The 6,315-nt window shown below is 41.9% G+C and overlaps 1 protein-coding gene across 2 annotated transcripts in view; it reads right to left on the minus strand.

Annotated features, from left to right (window-relative positions):
- Positions 1-461, minus strand: part of lrrc7 (leucine rich repeat containing 7) — a 368,217-nt gene extending 367,756 nt beyond the window's left edge. For both annotated transcript variants that reach the window (XM_055641900.1, XM_055641899.1), the window contains exon 1: positions 181-461. The gene's annotated coding sequence lies outside the window, so the exon portion shown is untranslated. The remainder of the gene's footprint in view (positions 1-180) is intronic.
- Between the last annotated feature and the right edge of the window lie 5,854 nt (positions 462-6,315).

A 6,315-nucleotide genomic window follows, 5' to 3' on the forward strand; every position in this document is an offset into this window, starting at 1 on the left:
CATCCATCTGTTCCCCCCACCCCCCTCTCCTCTCCTCGACACCAACATAATATCGGAAAAAACTGTGTCGAACAATTCATCAAAATGTTGGTTAAACACATTTTGAAATTAAACTTTTGTGCTAAACCTGAAATCTACATGATGCCACGTGGCTAATAATTTAAACTGCACGAAACCTACCGTTTAGCGATGTTCTACATATTTGTACATGCCCCCAAGGTCGCAGTAAAGATGTGACTGACGTGCATTTCCAAGCTCATATCGAAGTTGATTTAATTGCAAATTTCACTTGCCAACTATATGTTCTGGCTAATAACAAAATTTTTATATAGATTAGGCAGATATCCCAATTAGTCTTTTTCTGGATGCTACCTTGCGATTAATTTGTTAAAACATAATGCGGTTTATAGGTGTGTTCTCACGATCGCAGCAATATCTTGCGGCTCGCGGGAAAGGATTCAGCGCTCAATTGGAATTAGGCTGTCAATCACGCCATTTATTTACCGAGGTCTTGCCCAACTCATACGACGATTGGTTTTACAAGCAAAGCGTCATTCCAATAGAAACCCTCAATGGCTGCTGTTAGTATGATTTGAATGGTTTTCAGAGCGTGCCAAAATATACAAATCCTAAGATTCTATACAGTTTAGAGTTAAATGTAACGCATAGGAAGGAACTGCATATGCTGGTTTACACCGAAAACAAACACAAAAAATCTGGAGAAACTTAGCGGGTCAAACAGCCACTCTGGAGAAAATGAATAGGTGACATTTCGAACATCACCCATTCCTTTTCTCCAGAGATGCTACCTGGACCTGCTACGTCACTACAGCTTTTTGTGTCTTAAATGTAACGCATGGTGAGTGAGCAGCTTTATTTTCTAGTATTATATCTAGGTTCAGAACTCCCATAAGGCAACCTGTTGCTCCTGCCAAATTAAATTAGTTCACGCATTCTTCTTAATTTGGGAATCTGACTGGCAAACGTGCATTTCTCAAAAAGGCCACAGCAATTAAGAGATCGGATTGATTTGCTCGTGGTTTTTGATCCACCTTTTTGTTAAATGAGATGGCAGCATGATGGGCTAATTAAGAGATAGAGGATTTTGAAGAATTCACTAGAGGTACTGGCCAGATCTTTTGGTGTGTATATCTATGTGCTGGGCTCAGGACAAGCCAAGATATTACGGAATTTGAAGTTGCTAATTCCCTCCACCATAGACCCAGCCAAAAAAACTGCAGAGTGGTCTTGTGACTTTCCCTTTCTGAAGTCAACAATTAGTTCCTTGGACTTGTTGAGTTTGTGGAACCACTCAAATGGGTGTTCTATCTCTCCTATAGACTGATTCATCACCGCCAATAACAGCCAATTGCAGTAGTGTCATCAGCAAATTTATATATGTATTGGAGCTGTGTTAAGCCACAGTCATGGGGGTAAAATAATAAAGCAGGAGGTTAAGCATGCAGCCTTGAGGTGCATCAGTGTTCATAGTCAGTGAGGATTGAGTTTGATTGAGTTTGATTCTATTTCCTGCCTGGTCATATATCTATCTAATTTCCTTCGCAACATTGCCATCTTATTTGCTTAGAACATGGAACAGAATTGAACAGAACAGATACATGAAATAGTATAGCCCAGGAACAGGCCCTTCAGCCCCCAATATCTGTCGAACATTTCTTATCAGCCTACATCTGATCCATAGCCCTCCATATTCACGTTCCTATCCAAAAAACAATTGCCACAATTGTATCTGTTTCAATCACATTCCAGCAATAACTCACCATCCTCTGTATAAAAAAAATCTTGACCCACACATCTCCTTCAAGCTTAGCCCCACTCACCCCAAAGCCCTCTAGTATCTGGCATTGCCATCCTGGGAAGAAGGTTTTTACAGTCTATTCTATCTATGCCACTCATATTTTTATATACTTCTAACAGGTCTCCCAGTGTTCCAAATTACCCCATAATTCAGACATCATTCTGGTAAATCACCCCTGCACCCTTTCCAAAGCCTTCATATCATTCTTGTAATGGGATAACCAGAACTGCACACAATATTCCAAATGCAACCTAATAAAAGTCCATTACAGGATTCCTGCAGTTTGTTCCAGGATTATGTAACCTCTCACTTTAAAACTGAGTTTGGTCTCCAGCATTTGACATTTCCACTCTGGAAAAAAAACAACTATCTATGTCTCTCAAGTTTTTACACATCTATCAGGTTGACCTATAACTTCCGGCACTTCAGAAAAAAGGATATCCATATTTGTACAACTTATTATTATAGCTAATACGCTTCAAACCAGGCAACATTCTGGTAAACCTCTTCTGCATGCTCTTCAAAACTACGAGATCCTTTCTAAAGCATAACACACAGAATTGCACACAATATCCCAAATGTGGCCTTACCAAAGTTTCATAAAGCAGTAACATGACATCCCGACTTTTCTACTCAATACCCCGATCAAAGTCATTCTGCTGAGGTACGATGCTCAAATCATTTTGGATGGATTTACTATAGGCCATATGGATGGGGTGAAGTTGTATGCTTCCTTTACCACCTGTGTTCACGTGTTGTTACTTTCAGGGAGCTAAGGACTTGCTCGAAGATACTTTTGTACGTCAATGTTAAGGATCCTGCCAATTACAATATACTTTACTCTTGCACTCGACCACAAAAAACGTATTGTCTCACGTATCTCTGGATTAAACCAAATAGCCTTTTGTTTTCCAAATGGCTAACATTTAAAGGAAGGTATAATCAGCAATAACTTTATTAAAGTCATTTAGTCATTTCAAGACCAACTAAAATATTTAAAAATACATTTTATGTAATGTCATGGGCTTGTTAATTTAGCAAGACAGAGTGAACATATTTAAACTTTACTGCCCTCTGCAGCCTTATAGTTGAATTGATTGTTACTGTTAAATGCACATCAAAGTATTGGCTCTGAATCTGGAGTTGCACTGTAGCTGCGAAAGCCATTCAATTTATTTAAAATTCAGTCCAATCCAGGAGATGAGTATAAAATCTGAAATGTCGACTGTCCGTATCCCTCAACAAAGACTTTAGAAGAGCTCCCCCTCCCCTCCCCCCACTCACCATCAACAACACCACAATCACATCTGTGGAGTCTTTTAAGTTTCTTGGAACCATCATTTCAAAGGACCTTAAAGGGGGGGCCACCATCGACTCCACAGTCAAAGAGGCCCAAAAGAGGATGTACTTCCTGCGGCAGCTAAGGAAACACAATCCGCCACAGGCAATGACGGTCCAATATTATACTGCCATCGTTGAGTCTGACCTCAACTTCTCCATCATGGTCTGGTTTGGCTCAGCCACCAAGCACGGCATCCGGAGGCTGCAGCAAATCGTTCGATCAGCTGAGAAGATTGCTGGCTGCAGCCTTCCCCCCATTGACGAACTGTACACTGCAAGGGCCAGGAAGCGAGCAGGTAAGATCTCTGACCCCTCTCACCCTGGCCACAAACTCTGGACTGTCAAAGCCACCACAGCCAGACATAAAAACATTTTTTTTCCACGAGTAGTAGCTCTACTCAATAACCAAACGTCTGTAACCTCCTTCTGCTCTGGTATTTTATTTCATTCACATGTTTAAACTATAATGTTTTATTCTTAATGTTTTATGTTTTATTCTTAATTGTTTACTGTATGTCGTGTTGTTACTTGCGAGCGGAGCACCAAGGCAAATTCCTTGTATGTGTACATACTTGGCCAATAAACTCATTCATTCATTCATTCATTCATTCATTCAGATGCTCCCTGACCCACTGAGTTCTTCCAGCAGATCATTTTTTGCAAATTTCTTTAAAATTATTTAAAATCTCCAAAGAACAGATTTGAATTTAGAACATTACATTAAACATTACAATGTTGGTGCATTGGGATGGTGTAAAACCTTAAAAATACAGGTTGAAGTTCCCCAGTCTCAGCCATCACACCTGCAGATTCAGTGAGGCAGAATTTGCTATGGGAGGACACAAGCAAATTGGACAAATCAACTGGAGGGGCCTTTGAAAATCCCCATCCATATAACATCCATACAGAAACAAATGCACTATTTTCCCACAGGAAGAAATCAAATATAAGAGAATTTAATCACAAAATTAAAGCTAATTTTTTTTGAAGAAAATTTGGAAACAACCTTTCACAAAAAAGTTTGGAGAAATTTCACCACTTCTCCTCCCAGAAAAGTGAGGCATTTTATCAATACATTTTTGTCTGATAATGTCATCAAGGAATGAAGAGCTTTGGTGGATTAATTTGGTAGTGCCATTCAAGATGAAAGATCTCGACCAAAAGATCTAGATGATCTAGATCATTCTGTAGTGCCAATCAAAACGATAGCAGGCAACCTTGGAAGCCTTACCCCATTACTCAACCAAAAACCTTGGCGTGATATATGACTCAGCATTGAAATTTGACAAACAAGTCAATGCCGTGGTAAAAGCTAGCTTCTTCCAGCTTAGCTAAAACAAAACAATTCTTCCAGTTTAATTACCTCAAAAAGATAATCCACACATTTATTTCCTCCCGCCTCGATTACTGCAACTCCTTTTACACTGGCATCAGCCAATCTTGCCAGTCCCACCTGCAACTGGTCCAAAACGCCGCAGCGAGACTCATGACGGGCACCTGAAAAAGACCACATCACCCCGATTTTGGCCTCTCTCCACCGGCTCCCTGTGCGGTTCTGAAAAAATTTCAAGATCCTTCTTTATGTTTACAAAGCCCTTAACGGGCTTGCCCCCACCTACATCAAAAGTCTACTTACCCACCACACCACCTCCAGGTCCCTCAGATCAGCCGACTTGGGGTTACTGAACATCTCACGGTCTAGGCATAAGGCCAGGGGCGACCGCGCCTTTGCGGTTGCAGCTCCTAGACTGTGGAACAGCATCCCTCTTCCCATCAGAACTGCCCCCCCCCATTCTGCGCATAGGCAGGAGGCAACCCCAATGCAATCGTCGATGTAGTAGAAAAAGAGTTGGAGAATGCTTCCAGAACAAAGAGTATTCCATGTAGCCAAAGAAAAAACGGGCATAGCTGGCACCCATGTGAGAGTCCATGGCTACATCATTGACTTGAAGAAAGTGAGTGAAGTCCAAAAAGTTGTTTTAAGGTTGAGGACAAATTCCTCTGGGTGGAAGGGAGGGGTTGAAATTTATTGAAGTGGTTAAGTTTGTGTGAGATGTCTCAGAAGAAGGTTGGAAGGGACTGAACAAGGAAGCGATGATAGAATTGAGGTATTGAAGATAAGCTCAGTTGGCAAGAAAGCAGGATTATAAAATGGATCTGCCCTGACTGTCATGCTTGTTGATTTTGGGAAGAAGATAGAAATAGGTAATGCTAGTCAAATAGGTAGGGTTAAGGAACTATAAAGTTAGAGGTTGTGGAGGGAAGGTCGTCAGAGGTGATAAGATCGATAATAGTTTGAGAGATGGTGACATGCTGATTGTCCATGGGATCATGGTCAAAGGGTAGGTATGAGGAGATGTCCAAGAGCTGACACCTGGCCTTAGCACAGTAGAGTTCAGCCTGCCAGACTGGAACAATACCTCTCTCGTCAGCGAGCTTGAAGATAATATTGGGATTGTTACTGAGTGCGCCGAGGGCTGTGGTCGATATCGCAGTGGCAGTGGGAGATGAAAAGGTTGTGAAAATGTAGAAGGTCAACAGGAGGAGGGGGAGGTGTTGGAGACAAGACAAGATGGTGTCATTGGAGGACTTCTCACCAGAGAAATAGGCAAGGGGGTAGAGGAGATAGAAGATGAGCTCAACGTCATGGCAGGCCAGAACTCTTTGCATGGGTGCAGGAGTACAAAGGCAAGGCCTCTGCCGTGGACAATCCATTCTGCATTAGAGAGGAATGTTAAGGGGATGATGAAAACTCAATAGGGTTTTGGGCTGAGGCCAGAAACAGGGACTAAGGAGGGCAGATTGGGGGAGGGCAGCTATGGGGAGGTGGGCTCAGAGGATCCGGGGTGTGCTGGGTATTCTAGGAGTGGGGCGTGGGAGATAGGGAAAGTGACATAGTTAGCATTAGAGGAAGTGCAGCAGTGTCTGTATTAAGGAGCCTGGCCTTGAGGTAACGGGAAGAGCAGAAGAGCTCAAGAGAGTTGTACCCAGTATTAATTAAACAAAAATATCTTCCAACTTAATATCGGAAAATGGTTGTGCAATCACAGACACAGAATATCACAATGACATATATGGCATTGAATTGGTCCACATGGAACCTGGTGGCATATTTGAACCCAAATTACTACTTCATTTGGAAAGAATATTTGGGA

Source organism: Leucoraja erinacea, chromosome 10 (assembly GCF_028641065.1).
Source record: "Leucoraja erinacea ecotype New England chromosome 10, Leri_hhj_1, whole genome shotgun sequence".
Classification (NCBI taxonomy): Eukaryota; Metazoa; Chordata; class Chondrichthyes; order Rajiformes; family Rajidae; genus Leucoraja; species Leucoraja erinaceus.